A 16,623-nucleotide genomic window follows, 5' to 3' on the forward strand; every position below is an offset into this window, starting at 1 on the left:
TCTATCTCTCGTTAAAATGAATAAAAATACATTAAAAGGTGTAGGTTTTTTTTAATTTTGTATGATGCCCAAGGCCGATCCATTCTTTGCCACTGATTGCAAATGCCCGGCTCTGGTCCGCCGGACACACGGGGAGGTTCTGGAGCGGGAAAGTGAAACATCACCAGCCAGGTGGGGCGGCTCCAGATGCAGCGTCCCGGGCGGCCCAGTCGGGGTGCTCCTCCTCCAGGAATCCCCGGGAGCTGCTCCCGCCCCGGTTCCGCCCACCCGGACCGGGGGAGAGGGAGCAACACCCAAGGGAACCGCGGCAAAGGGCGGCCTCCCCGGGACCGCCGCCTGGCGGCCCGCGCGCGAAGTGCGGGCGCCGAGAGATGAACCGCGGGGAGCGGGGAGCCAGCCCCCGGCGGGACGCAGGGTAGGTGGGTCCCGGTCTCCGGGAGAGGCGGCCGAGTGACTTCCGATGCGCCGGAGCTCGGGCCCCGCGGCCGCAGAGCGAATCCGCCTTCCTCCCTCCGGCCACCGCGCAGACACCCTCAACTGGTCCGCGGGGCCCCGCCGGTCACCCTCGCACACCCGAAATCCAGCCCCTCCAGCTGGCGAACTGACTGTGACCGCGGTTTCCCACCGCCTCCAGCCCCGGAGACGTCTCTCCTGCCCCGAACCAACCGCTTTTCTGCCTCCTCTGGTCCCATTTACCTCGGCCGCGAGGGAGGCAGACGCCTTCTTCAGCGACTCCCGGCTTCTAGCCTTGCTGTCCCGGGGCGGTGCTGTCAATCATCCTAACTCCGCCCCCAAGCCTGGGTCAGACTGACCAATGAGCTGCCGGCTCGAGCCGGGAGGCGGGTACTGAGAGCCGGCAGAGGAAAGAGAGGCGACCGACTCACGCCCGGAGTCGCCGCGGGTGGACAGTGTGCGCACGCGCGGGGCTCGGCGAGGGGCGTGCGCTTTCGCCAAGAGGGACTTTGCTTTGTGCGTTCCCTTGTCTGCGCTGGCACATCCTTTTGTTTGCAACTTCATGCACTGGATGTGCAGGGATACCCACATTTTGAATGTAGCCGCCAGTGTGCTTTGACTTGAGAGGAGCTGTGTTAAGCCCTTGTTAACATATGTTGAGCCCTTTCATCCCACGCGTGAGTAAGGACTTGGCATTCACACAGCAGATCTTCTGTCTCTGTGGACCTCATATCCGGGGTGTGTTTGCGTGTAGGGAGACTAAGGATTACAGGTGGAGTGTACAAAGCACCAGATGAATGAGGATTTTTACGTAATTTACCGTCTTCAGGGCCCAGTAAGTCTGGTCTGATTCACTGGGGGATATGCATTTTAGTACTAAATATTCCAGGACACTCTGGATTTCAAAGCTGTCGTGGAAAATATAATCCTTACCTTCGTAGCTGACAATATTGTTCAGCTTGGTCAGATGTGTAGACCTCATAAAAAAAGTCATATGTAGACTCAACCTGTCACTATTTTAAAAGGTCACTGCGATTGGCTCGCTCTACCCTCCCAGGGTAATTGAGTTCAAAGGTCGTTGGGCCAGCACCAACCATGGCACCCAGACACCCACGGTCTGATATTTTTATTCCTGGTGTCCAAGTCTTCTTGGTGATGGCTTCACTCCTTCAGCAGGAGCACTAATTGTCACTCAGCAAGAGGTTGACAGGAACCCGGTATGAAAGTACAAAGATTCTGCAAAGCCTTGAACTTAATCGTCTACAGACTAATAGAAAGATGACAGTACAAAATTAAAGTAAAACAAATAAATGATGTAATTGTAGTAGGAAAGGAGACCTGTCTAAGCAGACAGAGGGTTTAGAAGACTCTTCTGGAAGGGGTGAGAGCTTGGGTTGACACCTGATGAACACAGCTTGGAGCTTCTGTGTTAAAGAGATGGGAATAAACACAGTGGCCTTTCTGGCAAAATTCACTTGTTACTCCTGAGACTTTTCCAGAATAAATTTACTGTAAAGCTAATGAACTTTGTGCTCAGATTCTATAGTTTGAACCACCTCTTCCCAGGTCCCAAAGAAGGACCCCAGCACTGAGTTCTCATGGTCATCAGTTGTTTTCTACTCTTCAGAAGGGAAAGCTGGGGGGGTGGGGGCATACTCTGTTATAATGTGCAAGGACCTGGGCACAAGCCCCTGGTCTCCACCTGTAGGCAGAAAGCTTGAGGAGTGGTGAAGCAGTGCTGTGGTTGTCTCTGGCTCTCTCCCTGTCTTCCTCTTCCCTCTTAATTTCTGTCTCCATCAAATAAGTAAATAAAACTAATTAAAAATAAAATTTTAAAACTATTTTTACAAAAAAAAAAAAGGAAGCTGGTGGGCCAGTGAAATAGCTCACCTGGATAGTATGCTACTTTGTCTTGTGAGAGGGGCCCCAGGTTCAATCCCCACCACCACCACCTTTAAGGAAGCTTATATCCTGTGGATTCTTTCACTGTCTCGAAAGAAAGAAAGAAAGAAAGAAAGAAAGAAAGAAAGAAAGAAAGAAAGAAAGAAAGAAAGAAAGAAAAAAAGAGAGGAAGTGGAAAAAAAGAAAGAGGGAAAGAAAAGAGGACTTAAAGTATATTTCAAACAAAAACTAGTTAAGATTTTTTTTTTATTATTTAACTTTCATTTCTTCATCTAGGTGCACTGGAATGGGCATACGAAGGATCTGGGTGAGGGCAAAACAATTAAGTTGAATTTGGGCCATTTTCTTGATAAGTTATTGCCAACTCCCCTGGTGTTGAAAGGGTTTCCATGGTTATTTTTAGCCATGTTCTGTGGTATTTTGCAAAGGATGAGACCCATGGTTTCTGGCACTGAAAATAAATGGCTGGTAGAGAAGAAAGTTTAAAAATGCGCAGAACCTTACCTGGTAAGGTGCCTGCATTGCCATGAAAGAATCTGCATTCTAGCCCCCTGCTACACCACAGGGGAGTATTAAGGCACCGGCTGAAAACTTAAGTGCTGTGATGTTTCTTGCATGCTCTCTGGCTAGAAAAAAAAAAAAAAAAAAAGCCTGGAGCAGTGAGGCCCCTGCACCCACACAAAAAAATTAACCAGCCTAGAACTTACATGCATAAAGTTCTACCTTGCATATGCTAAAGTAATTCTGTCTCATTAGTAATAAACAAGTCTTTAAAATAAAAACAAAGGGTCCAGGTGATGGTGCATCTGACTGAGCATATACATTACAACTCCAAGGGTCCTAGGTTCAAGCCCCAGTCCCCACCTACAGTGGAAAAAGCTTCCAACCTGGAAGCAGTGCTTCAGGTGTCTTCATCCTCTATCTCCTCTCTCAATTTCTCTCTGTCTCTATCCAATAAATAAATAACATATTTAAAATAAAATAAATTGTGCCCAACCATCAACTGATGTAAACTAGTCACACCGTTAAAATTGTAGATTTTATAATAAACATAATAAAAATAATAATAAATAGGGGGGTTTATTGCTCTGGGTTGACATTTTCTGGATGTCAGGCACAATAGCTCACCTTGATAGCTCACCTGCTCTGGTATGTTCTTGAACCAAGCTTGAGCACAGCCTTCACCCACTAGAGGAAGCTTCTGTGCCGTATCTGATCCTCTTTCTCTGTCTCTGTCACTTTTTCTATCTGAAAAAGTCAACCTGGAGTGGTAAAGCTCCAGTGATGACAAAAATAAACAAATAAATCAAAGGGAAGGGAAGACACCACAGCATGAAAATTTCCTACGGTGAGGTAGGGCCTGGCTCCAACCTGGTTCACAAGCACGGCAAAGCGGGCACCCTCCCACATAAGTTATATTGCCAGCTCCGCATTTTTATTTGAAGTAAATTTTATTTTAGAAAAAGCTTTTCATGCCTTGTATAATTCTTTCACCTTGAGAGTTGGACCTAGTGATTTCCTACAAATAACAATACAGAAAGAATAATGGGATGTTACCGAAAACGAGGTAGCTTACAAACAAACAAATGTGGTCTTCATCTAACTTGTTGCTCCTTCACTCTTTCTAAGGGTCCCAGTATCCATGCTGTGAACAGCCCTACGGAGAGACTCAGATGTCAAGAAACTGAGGGAGGTCTCTGGCCAGCTGTCAGTAAGGAACTGAGGTCCTCTGTCCTTCAGCCTGTGGACTGAGTCCTGCTGACAGCCATGCAAGTGAACTTGGAAACAGATCTTTTCTCATCGGAACTATGGCATGACAGCCACCTTGCTGACACCTTGATCTCAGTCTTATAAGAGCTTCTGAGGGAGTTGGTGGTAGTGCAGCGGGTTAAGTGCACGTGGTACAAAGCGCAAGAACCAAAAAAAAAAAAAAAAAAAAAAAGCGCAAGAACCAGCATAAGGATCCTGTTCGAGCTCCCGGCTCCCCACCTGCAGGGGAGTCACTTCACAAGCGGTGAAGCAGGTCTGTAGGTGTCTGTCTTTCTCTCCCCCTCTCTGTCTTCCCCTCCTATCTCCATTTCTCTCTCTCCTATCCAACAACAATGACAACAATAATAACTACAACAATAAAACAACAAGGGCAACAACAGGGAATAAATAAATAAATAATAATAAAAAAACTTAAAAAATGAGATTCTGAGCCAGAGGCACCCAGCTGAGCAACACATGAGTTCCACATGCACAAGGGCGATTAAAAAAATTAATGATTATTATGTTAAGCTGCTCTGCTATGCAGTGATTGAAGATGTCATAGATGACTAATGCCGCTTCTGTGTCCTCCACAATATCAGTAGTTCTTAAGTTTCACTTTTTGTCTCTCAGATTTCACTTTGGAGCTTTTGAAAAATACATGTGCTATGGATCAGCAGGTGACACAGAGGGCAGCACATTCAGGCTTGCAAGCACACAGTCCTGAGTTTGATCTCTGGTGCTGCATACACCAGAGTGATGCTCCAGTTCTCTCTTCTCTCTCTCTCTCTTCTCTGCTTCTCTCTCTCTTACTCCCTCTATCCCCCTCCCCTTTTTGTCTTAGCCTTTTCCAGTAAATGTTAGTGATATTTCATGTAGCTTAGTTAAGAAATGAATATCAAAATTTGTTTCTTTTTTTTTTCTTTTATTACCATCAAGATTATTACAGAGACTCTGTGACTACATAATGAACCCACCACTCCTGGCAGCTATTCTTTCCTTTGCATTTTCATCTTCTTTTCTTCTTTTTTTAATTTAGTGTATCTGTTTTGGAATTTTTATTAGTGATTTAACATTGATTTACAAAATTGTAACATAATAGGGGTATAATTCCATATAGTTCCCACCACCAGAGTTGTGTGTCCCCATTTCCTCCACTGGAAACTGCAGTAGTTCTCCTTAGGTCATTGATATGGGCTGATTTTATATATATATAATCTATATACATATATGTGTGTGCATATATATTTTTCCCATTTTTTCCCAATGGTTCTGCCTTCACTTCCTTTCCAACCCACCCTTACACCTATTACTACTTCCAGATATCTTTGCTTTTTTCCTCTTCTCTCTCAGCTAAAAGAAACAGTAACTGGCTTTTCCTGATCTTTTCCATATTCAGTTCCCTTTCATTGATGGTATAAAAAATAAGATTCCTGGTGATAAACACTTCAGGTCCCTGTGGAATCAGAGTCCTCTGGCTTAATTCCCCTATCAGTTACCCCTCTGGGAGTATAGACCAAAATTCTTTATGGAGTGCAGAAGGTGGGTGTTCTGGCGTCTGTAATTGCTTTTCTGCTGGGCATGGACTTTGGCAGGTTGATCCATACCTCACTCTGCTTCTGTCTTTCCCTAATGGGGTAGGGATCTGGAAAGGTATGGTTCCAGGAAGCACTGGTGAGATCACCTTCCCAGGGAAGTCAGGATGGAATCATAGTAGCATCTGCAACTCAGTGTCCAAAACAGTAAGATACAAAGTAGGTCAAAATGTTTAATAAATAGGAACCAGAAAATAGGAATAGAGCAGATAAAAATAGGGACCTAAGGGTGTAAATGAAGCTAGGAAGTCTATTTTAAGTATGTTCCTAAGAGCCTATGTCTTAGTAATCTTTGCTTAAGCTTGATAGCTGACATGGGAGTAGACAAATATTGTCTGGGAAAATGGTGTTAGAGTTGAGAAGAGAACCAGGAGACAGAACTAGGGCAAAGAATTGCTTGAAAACTTGAAGAAAATATATAAATGCAATTAATTATTCACCAAATCTATCTAACCTGGGGCCCATATCTACTCATATTTAGCACTGGAGCCTCTAAAGCCTCTGAGTCCCTGTCAGACTGAGCTCACAGTCTAGGGTGACAAACTCACTTCAGAACCAGTCTTCTCAAGTAGAATAGGATGATCAGGACTCCCTTCAGAGAATGAGTCAGTCTTTACCATTGCTAGTTCCTAGTGAGGGAGTGGTCCTAACGAACCCACGTGACCACTTATGTTGATTGAAACTCTTTACCCAAGTGGCTCAGATTTTCTGGCAGAATACAAAACAGCTGAAACTTCATCTGTTTATTGGAGTGTTTATTGAGTGGAGGAAAAAGGATCAGAGCTCTCTTACTCATCCTATGATCTTGAAAAAGTTCCTTGACCTTTCTATGCCTCCAGATTTCCTGTCATTATTTAGACAAACAGAGCTAGCTATTTTGACAATGAAAGATTGACTAAGGACAGTGTGGGCCATCTTTCTTTTTTTTTTTTTAATATTTATTTATTTATTCCCTTTTGTTGCCCTTGTTGTTTTATTGTTGTAGTTATTATTGTTATCATCATTGTTGGATAGGACAGAGAGAAATGGAGAGGAGGGGGAAGATAGAGACGGGGAGAGAAAGACACCTGCAGACCTGCTTCACCGCCTGTGAAGCGACTCCCCTGCAGGTGGGGAGCCGGGGCTCGAACCGGGATCCTTAAGCCGGTCCTTGCACATTGCGCCACCTGCGCTTAACCTGCTGCACTACAGCCCCACTCCCTATCTTTCTTTTTTTAACATTACATTTATTTATTTATTATGGATAGAGACAGAAATTGAGAGGGGAGAGGGAGATAGAGTGAGACAGACACCTGCAGACCTGCTTCACTATTCATGAAACTTTCCCCCTGCATGTGGGGGCCAGGGGTTTGAACCTGGGTCCTTGAGCACTGTAATGTGAACATTTAGCCAGTTGTGCCACTGCCTGGTCCCCCAATCTTTCTTGTAGAAATGTAACAAAAGGTCAGATTTCCCTTTGTTCACATTGGTAGGTAGTGAGTCTGTTTTCTGTCATAGAAAAATGTTAACTTCTAAGTATAACAGACCCATACTCAAAATATACTGCTTACCAGCTGTGTTTCCTTCAGCAGTTCTCACCAACTTCACTGGAACTCTATTTCCTGACATACGGAAGGAGTTTTGTATCACCACAAAAGGGTTACCCTTAAAGACTGATTTTGTAACTTTTGTGAAATAGTAAGGGTAATGTCAGCTTTATCACATGGGCCCAGTAAATAGTTAACCATAAAGGACTATAGTCAGGTTGTGTGTTTCAGTGACTAGCTGATGATGGGCAAATGTCTGTATGCATTGGTCAGCCTCATTTTCATATTATGTTTAATGACAATCCCATTTGGTGAGATAGCGTGAACAATCTGCTACTCTTCCCTGTTACCTTCCCTGAAAGAACCCAGGCTCTAGTTTTGGTTTTTGTCCAGCTCTGATTGCCTGTCTACAAAGAATATAACACAATGAAATGGGGCCCCCAAAGTCCTAAGTGGGAATGCAGGAAGCCATATTGACAAGTATCTCACCAGGATAGAATGCCTGCTTTGTTACAGGTACAGCACAGTATCCAAACAGGCTCCCAGCGCACTGGAGGAAGTTCTGACGCTCTGGTATATTTCTCTGTCTCCCTCTGTCTCACAATTCCTTTATGTATTTATTTAATTTTATTTTTATTGGGTAGAGATAGAGAAATTGGGAGGGAAGGAGGAGATAGAGGGAAAGAGACAGACACCTGTAGCCCTGCTTCACTACTCATAAAGCTTTCTCTCTGGAGGTGGGGGCCAGGGGCTTGAACCTACATCCTTGTGCACTATAATGTATGTGCCTAACCAGGTGCACCACCACCTGGCCCCTGTCTCACAATTCCTGTCTGAGGAAGAAAAAAAAAAAAAAAGCTGACTAGAAGTGATTAAACTCAAGGAATGACAAAAGAAAAAGAGAAAAAGAGAAAGCCTGAAATCTAGTTGACAAATCTTTGGTAGAGCAGTGAAGTGCTGTGTAGGGGTGCTTTAAGACAAGGCAGGGACAGATATATCTGGCAGAGCTTCAGACAGTCCTTCTAGGCTAAATAGTGGGCCAGCATCCTCTCACAGCAGGTAAGAGTTAAGAGATACAGATTTTTGCCGAATAGTTCAGGCCCACTGGTTTCAAAGCTCTGATCACTAATGAAGGAAGATATGTTTGGGGAAAAAAATGTTTAAATCTATTTCAGGTGGTCCAGGAGGTGGCACAGTGATAAAGCTTTGGACTCTCAAGCATGAGGTCCCAAGTTCGATCCCCAGCAGCGCATGTGCCAGAGTGATCTCTGGTTCTTTCTCTCTCCTCCTAATCTTTCTCAGAAATAAATAAAATCTTTCAAAAAAAAATCTACTTAGGGCATGCAAATCCCAGTGCAGATATTTTTACAATCAAGAGTTTTGTACTATTTTGATATACCCATGCACTGTTGGATTTTTCTGGTTGCTTTGAGCTTTCTGAGATCAGCATGCCAAGTGCCAAAAAGGTATACATCCAAATAGTTGTTCCTCCTCCTCCTCCTCTTTAATAACCTTTAAAAAATCATCTTTCTATAAACCAGCCCCTGGGATAGACCTTGACCTCCAGACCCCCTTCATTTCTCCTTCCTTCCACATTTATTTAGCTGGTCAGATAACTAACTCTGTAATAAGCACAGGACTTGCATACATGATATCCCCAGTTAATCCCCAGGATCATGGTATTCTGATCTCTCTCATAATTTTTTTTAATGACTGGGGACTGGGTGCTGGCACATCTAGTATAGCACATACCTTGCCATGGTTAAGGAACTGGGTCCAAGTCCCCAGTCTCCATCTGTAGAGGAGAAACTTCACAAGTGGTGAAGCAGTGCTGCAGGTGTTTCTCTTTCTTGCTCCCTCTAAATCCCTCTCCCATGTCAGTTTCTCTGTATCAAAAATGTTTAAGTTAATTAAAATACTTACTGTGTGTCAGAGAGAGAGGAAGAGAGATGAGATGTCATAACTCCTCTCTCACATGTGCTTTTACTAGCTAAGCCACTTGCCTGGCCACAGCATTCTTTTTGTTTTAAAAATTGTTATTATGGAAAATGTCAAACATACACAAAAGTGTAAAGTCATAATACAGTGTGCTCCTTTTCATGTGTTCCTCCCAGGCTCAATCCCAGCCCCTATTGCATAAAAAGAAGCTTTGGTACTGTGGTATCTCTCTCCCCCTATCTCTTTCTCCCTTTGCTTGAAAAAGTTAGCCCAGAGAGATGGCTTTTTTCTAAATTACATTTCCATAGCAAAATAAGAGTTCTTTTCTTTTTTCTTTTCTTTCCTTTTACCAAAGCACAGCTCAGTTCTGGCTTATGATGGTCCTGCAGGATTGAACCTGGGACCTTTGGTGCCCCACGCATGAGACAGAGTCCTTTTCCTACCCATTATCCCTGGCTGCAACTCTGTTATTTTTATCAGGTCAGTATTGAATTCAAATTAAGTTAATTTGCATTCTTAACTATAATTCAAAAGTCTTATTATCTCATTTACTATCCACATGACTTTTCTCTAGATTAAATAGCAAACTTTCAATTTTTTACCCAATTTCAAAAGACTCAAGGTCATTTATTCCATTTTTTGGACAATGTATATCCCATTTGTTTTCTTGGTGCTTGGAATTGAACCCTCAGCTTCATACTTGTGAAATATTTGCTCCAAATGTGCACACTACCACTACACCCCTGATCCTGTAATTGATTTTTTTCCACCAGTGTTTTTGCTAACACTCTGTGCCTCCACTCTTGGCAGACTTTTTGTTTGTTTGTTTATTTTTTGCTAGAGGGTGAGTGAGGAGCAGAGAGAGAGAGACAGAGAGAGAGAGAGAGAGAGAGAGACCGACCACAGCATTGCCCCACCAGTAGTGAAACTTTGCCTGTGAGGGATTGAACAAGCCCTCTTGAATGGCAAAGTATTCACTATACTAGGCAGGCTATTTCCCGTGTGTGTGTGTGTGTGTGTGTGTGTGTGTGTGTGTGTGTGTGTGTGTGTGTGTGTTTTCTTTGTTCCTGTCCACATAATATATAGAAAGGAAAGATGGGGAGAGGCCAGAAAACCACTCTGGTACATGCAGGAGCCTGAGACATGCATGTCCTATGCTCTACCAGTTAAGCTGTTTCTTCAGTTGCAAAGATTAATTTTATTTACATAAAGGAAGAGTTTCATATGACAGAGAGAATGAAAGAAAACTACTCTGGTACATGTGGGAATCAAACCAGGAATCTTAGGCATCAAAGTCATGTGCTCTGCCAGTTAAGTTGTGCTACCGCCCGGCCCCCTGAATCCATTTCTTGTACTGTCTCTGGCACACTGTATGTGTTCAGATGTGGTTGTCAAACAGCTGAATTAATGAAGCTGCCATTATCTGATTCATGTCTTTAGCAACACAGCTATTGAGAAACCTGACATTCCGCCTGTCATGTGGCCAAGTCTCTGAAGCCAAGAACTCTTATGATTCATGATGGCAGGATGGTAGGTAGTGTGGCTTTGTTAGTGTACAGTTCACTTTTAAAACATGGGACTATAAATGCCTAATAATTTTACAAAGACTTCCCTATGGTTTGTATTCAGTTAGTGCTTTTGAAACTGGTCATTATTTTTTGTGAATACCTCCCTGCTTTTTAATCTCAAACATTTACTCTCTCTGTCATGACAGTTTACTAGGAAGAATTACTCAATACTGTAATATTAGAAGCATGATTAAGCTGATTAAGCTTAATCTCAGATTGTGAACTGTTGAAAGACAATGACTCTATTAAACATATATTATTGACAATACTAGAAATAAGTGATTAAACACTAACTGAGAAAATCCCAAATGTCTCTTCCCTTTCTAATACACAAAATAAGCTTAGCAAAAATAGTAAGTGTACTTTCATGGATACTTGAGTTGTTTTAATAACAATACTAAAATAAGTTTCACTTACTCAATTCAGTGGTTTTATTTGACTGTACCCTTTGTAATTCTATATTTACTTTTTTAAAAAAAGATTTTATTTATTTATTAATGAGAAACATAGGAGAGAGAAAGAGCCAGACATCACTCTGGTACATGTGCTGCCAGGGATTGAACTCAAGACCTCATGCTTGAGAGTTCGATGCTTTATCCACTGCACCACCTCCCGGACCACTATATTTACTTTTGATTTTTAATTTTAAAAAATTTTTAAATTTGTTATTGGATAGAGACAGAGAGAAATTGAAAGAGAAGGGGGAGACAGAGAGGAAGAGAGACAGAGAGACACCTGCAGACCTGCTTCACTGTCTGTGAAGTGACTCCCTTGGGGGGGGACTTTAACCCGGATCCTAACCAGTCCTTGTGCTTTGTGCCATGTGCACTTAACCCGCTGTGCTACCGCCCAACTCCCTATATTTACTTTTTTTTTTTTTAAAGAGAAACAGCATTCTAGACTTATGATCTCTTTCTTCTGTGTGTATCTCCTTCCTTTTCTTTCTCATTATTCTAGCAGTTGATATAGTTGATTTTCATAAATAAGGATGGTTCTTCTATCACTGAACCTTATCTTTTTATTTTTTTAAGATTTTTTACATATTTATTTATTCCCTTTTGTTGCCCTTGTTTTATTGCTGTAGTTATTATTATTGTTGATGTCGTCATTGTTGGGTAGGACAGAGAGAAATGGAGAGAGGAGGGGAAGACAGAGAGGGGAAAGAAAGATAGACACCTGCGGATCTGCTTCACTTCCTGTGAAGCGACTCCCCACAGGTGGAGACCTGGGGACTCGAACCGGGATTCTTCCGCCCGTCCTTGCGCTTTGTGCCACCTGTGCTTAACTCGCTGCGCCGCCGCCCAAATCCTTTATATTTTTACTATTATTTTTATTTATTGGACAGAGACAGAGAAATTGAGAGAGTAGGGGGAGATAGAGAGTGAGAGAGACAGACACCTGCAGCTCTACTTCAGCACTCATTAAGTTTTCCCCTTGCAGTAGGGACCAGGGGCTTGAGCCTGGGTCCTTGTGCACTGCAGTGTGAGCACTTAACCAGGTGCACCACCGCCTGGCCCCTCTGTCTTTTTTCTTTTACATTAGATTATGTTCAGTTTCTGGGAATCCCTCTTGTGACTTGAAAAGTAACGAAACCAGATTTGTTTTTGCTATAAGCCCAGTGGTGTTCACTGAAAGAGAATATTTCTACTCACCTTGATTTTGCACCTATTCTTTAATTGGTGCTTATTAGAAGGAAGTGGATAACCAAGAAAAAGGACAGGCAGAGATATAAGCAGAATTAATCATATGGCTTTTTAAATTTAATTACCTACAAGTCAAATCACTGAAGATACAATAATGCAACTAAACTGTTTATTCTCACCCATATTTTACCCATTAGAAGTCTTTCAAACTCCTATTTTCATGTATGAGCTATATGGTAAAGTCAAACTATAAAAACAAAAAGATCCAATTTCTGTTCAGAGAAGTAATTAATTGCAATGGATTATAGTCTCACAGTGACCTGTAGGATTTAGGTTACACTTATTTACTTTTTCTTTTTCTTGACAGGACAGAGAGAAATTAAGAAGGGAGATAGAGGGGGAGACACACACGTGAAGAGAGATTGCACTTATATTTAGAGATTTTTTTTTTCATTTTCATTTTCTGTTTCTAGGTAGCCGGTAAGAAACCCAGAGGGAGAGAAGATAGGGGAGAAGAGAAGAAACAAGGCAGCGTTGCTCCACAGGTGGTTCTGCATAGGGAGGTGCTGTTTCTCTTACCGAGGGAGCTATCTCCGGGGGTGGGTGGTGGTGAATATAATAAATAAAAAGTTTTCATACCTAAGCACAAATGTCATGACCGTCATTGATAAAAACAAGTGCATAAATCCTTACTTTGGTAAAACAAGTAGAAAGCAGTACTTTACAAATTCTTTATGACAAATCTGGAGAGTCTCTCCTGATAAGAAGTCTCTTACAGGGAGTCGGGCTGTAGCGCAGCGGGTTAAGCGCAGGTGGCGCAAAGCACAAGGACCGGCATAAGGATCCCGGTTCGAACCCCGGCTCCCCACCTGCAGGGGAGTGGCTTCACAGGCGGTGAAGCAGGTCTGCAGGTGTCTATCTTTCTCTCCTCCTCTCTGCCTTCCCCTCCTCTCTCCATTTCTCTCTGTCCTATCCAACAGTGACAACAACAATAATAACTACAACAATAAAACAACAAGGGCAACAAAAGGGAATAAATAAAGAAAATAAATATTAAAAAAAAAAAAAAAAAGAAGTCTCTTACCAGACTAATGTAAGACCGTTTCCAAAAGAAGTGACTACTGAAACAAAAACACTGATAATAAAATCCAAGAAACCCTAACGTAGTGTTAACTTCTAATAAAGACTCAAGACTTTTTTAGAAGTAAACCAAATATGTAACCGCTTTATTAGATGAGTTTCTCGAGAAAAAAAAGACAATTTTTTTTTTAATTCCTTGAATACCTTAGTAGAGAGTATTTCCCAGTTTGGGGACTCCAGGGAGTCGTAATCGCGAAAGCGATTAAGGATTTCATTGCAACAAATGAAATGTTTCCTGCTGCTTCGCGGACGGCGAGTCCTTTGGTCCAATTTGTTACTCCTGGGTTCTCATTGGATCTTTCCATTCAACACTTAGAGCATTTCCTTAGATCACCAATGAGCGCGCTAGTCTAAAAAGACCTCCGACTATTGGTTATCTCTTCCTCACATTGGAATGGTACCAGCCAATGGGATAGCAAACGCGGCGGAGGTGGTAGGGTCATGGGGGAGACACTGGGCAGTCTTTCCGCGCCAGCGCCCTCGTACTTTGCCTTCTAGAGTTTTTAGCCTGGTCGTTCCGCATCCCCAGAGGCCGCAGCTGAGAACGGACGAGCCCGCTTCGCGCCCCCAGACTTCCTCTGTGTGGGTCGGTGTGGCCCTGATGGTGCGGCAGGCTCTGGCCGCCTAAAGCTCCGGAGCGGTAAGTAGAGTCCAGGGGCGGCAGACAAAGCGGCGGTGCGGCCGAGGCCTCTGCGAGCGGCCGGGCCGGGGCGCTGTGCCAGCCTTGCTGTCAGACTCTGCGAGGCGTCCCGCCCGCAGCCTTCCTGCCTTCGGTGCCCTTGTGCCCGGGAACGGATGAGCCTTGCTTACCTCTCGGTCTCCAGCAGGTCCGATTCTTATGCACGTTCGTCTTAATGGATGTCGTGTCATCTCTCATCCCCCCCCCTCCCCGGTGGTCCTTTGGTTAATTCTGTTAGTTCTGTGCCACCTGTGTCTGCTGGGAACAGGAAGGCCTCACATGTGTTTATCTTCAGGAGAGACCAGTATGGAGAGTTCTGAATTTTTGTAAAAACCCGGTTCTTGGCGGCGGCGGCGGGGGCGGGTGTGAGGTGATGGTGTTGGTACTGTTCGCGATTCCTTTCTTGGTCGTGCGCTGACTTCTTCTGCAGGATGTACCCCCAATGGGATAGAAGGACCCACAGGAGCATAGGTGGTTCTTTTTGGGGGGTAATTCACAGCGTAGTCATCCCAATTCCTTATGTTCTTTGATTCTGATAGCCACGCAGAATTATTTTAAAGAAAACGGGGCTTCAAAGGAGGTAGTTGCACTTAGTCACTAATAAGAAATAAGCGCCTGCGCACGCGCGGGGTGGGGGGGGTAGATGCTTCGCACTGAATCGGTGCTGCAGGTGTCTCTCACCCAATCTCCCCTTCCCTCTCAATGTCTCACAGTCTCCAAAAAATAATAATAAGTAAAATAAAGCTAGATCTGATCTTAATGCATGCTAGTATATTTTTTAAAGTTCTGTGGTTTTGTTTTTTAATTTTATTATCTTTATTTATTGGATAGAGACAGCCAGAAATCTAGAGGGAAGGGATGATGGAAAGCGAGACACCAGCAACACTGCTTCACCACTCGCAAAGCTTTTCCCCTGTGGATGGGGACCAGGGGCTCGAACCTGGGTCTTTCCACATTATAACATATGCACTCAACTAGGTGCGCCACCACCTGGCCCCAATGCAGGTTAATTTAATTTAATTTTTAATATTATTTTGCCTCCAGGATTATTGCTGGGGCTCACTGCCTGCACTATGGATCCCCTGCTCCTGGAGGCTATTTTTTCCCTTTTGTTGCCCTTGTTGTCGTTATTATTACTGTTGTCATTGCTGTCGTTGTTGGATAGGACAGAGGGAAATGGAGAGAGGAGGGGAGACAAAGGGGGAGAGAAAGAGAGACACCTGCAGACCTGCTTCACCGCCTGTGAAGTGACTATCCTGCAGGTGGGGAGCTGGGGGCTCGAACCTGGATCCTTTTGCCGGTCCTTGCGCTTTGCGCCAAGTGCGCTTAACCCACTGCGCTACCACCCGACTCCCTGCCGCTTAATTTTTAAAATGCTGTTGACCAAATGTGGATTTAGATTACGTGTATTTTACAACTATTAGTAAATGAAAAGTGAAGCATTATTTGAGATGACTTAATAAATCCTTTAATTTTTTTAAAATTCATTTTTTATTTGTTTTGAAGAGACAGAGAAATTGAAAGAGGAGAGGGGAATAAAGTGGGAGAGAGAGAGACCAGCAGCACTGCTTCACTGTTCATGAAGCTCACCTACTACTCCATATAGGTGGGGAATGCAGACTTGAACCTGTGTCCTTGCTCACTGTAACATGTGCGCTCAATTCAGTGTGCCACCACCTGGCCTCAGAACAGTAAATCTTGACTGAAAGAAAAACCAAGGCATCTGTAGCCACTTAGCTTGTCAAAATGTGGTTGGTTCCTTGATCAGCAAATCAGGCTTCAGTTGGGAACTTGTTGGACCTGCACTCTGACATCACCCCACCCACTGAATTAGAATCAACTTTTTAATTAAGATCTCTTAATTGATCAGAGTGCTTGTTAAAGTTTGGGGAGGGGAGTCGGACGGTAGCTCGGTGCAGTAAGCTTACGTGGTGCAAAGTACAAGGACATATGTAAGGATCTTGGTTCGAGCTCCGGCTCCCCACCTGCGGGAAGTCGCTTCACAGGCGGTGAAGCAGGTCTGCAGGTGTCTGTCTTTCTCTCCCCCTCTCTGTCTTCCCCTCCTTTCTCCATTTCTCTCTGTCCTGTCCATCAATGACGACATCAACAACAATAATAACTACAACAATAAAACAACAAGGGCAACAGAAGGGAATAAATAAATTTTAAAAAGTTTGGGGATAACTCATTGTCTTAATTTAAACTTACAATTTATCAGGTACTGATTTTAAAAATACCGGGGGGCAGTAGCGCAACGACTTAAGCGCTCATGGCACGAAGCTCAAGGACCGGCATAAGGATCCTGGTTCAAGCCCAAGGCTCCCCACCTGCAGGGGGGTTGCTTTACGAGCGGTGAAGCAGGTCTGCAGGGCAGGTGTCTTTCCCCCCTTTCTCGACTTCTCTCTGTCCTATCCAACAGCAGCGACAGCA

At 43.7% G+C, this 16,623-nt stretch overlaps 2 protein-coding genes and 1 long non-coding RNA gene across 5 annotated transcripts in view; 2 read left to right on the top strand and 1 right to left on the bottom strand.

Annotated features, from left to right (window-relative positions):
• MTFR1 (mitochondrial fission regulator 1) overlaps positions 1 to 808 on the bottom strand; it is a 40,093-nt gene extending 39,285 nt beyond the window's left edge. Inside the window, exon 1 of the mRNA XM_007526924.3 lies at positions 697 to 808. The gene's annotated coding sequence lies outside the window, so the exon portion shown is untranslated. The remainder of the gene's footprint in view (positions 1 to 696) is intronic.
• On the top strand, positions 278 to 13,032 carry LOC132541153 (uncharacterized). The gene is made up of 3 exons (XR_009552321.1): positions 278 to 1,288; positions 3,985 to 4,378; positions 12,848 to 13,032. It is a non-coding gene; the product is annotated as an uncharacterized LOC132541153 (long non-coding RNA).
• Positions 13,033 to 13,933: 901 nt separating this feature from the next.
• The window catches only part of ARMC1 (armadillo repeat containing 1), a 28,364-nt gene continuing 25,674 nt past the window's right edge, over positions 13,934 to 16,623 (top strand). For 2 of the 3 annotated variants that reach the window (XM_060200825.1, XM_060200831.1), the window contains exon 1: positions 13,934 to 14,154. The gene's annotated coding sequence lies outside the window, so the exon portion shown is untranslated. The remainder of the gene's footprint in view (positions 14,155 to 16,623) is intronic. The other variant, XM_007526915.3, reaches the window with a different exon arrangement.

Source organism: Erinaceus europaeus, chromosome 1 (assembly GCF_950295315.1).
Source record: "Erinaceus europaeus chromosome 1, mEriEur2.1, whole genome shotgun sequence".
Lineage (NCBI taxonomy): Eukaryota > Metazoa > Chordata > Mammalia > Eulipotyphla > Erinaceidae > Erinaceus > Erinaceus europaeus.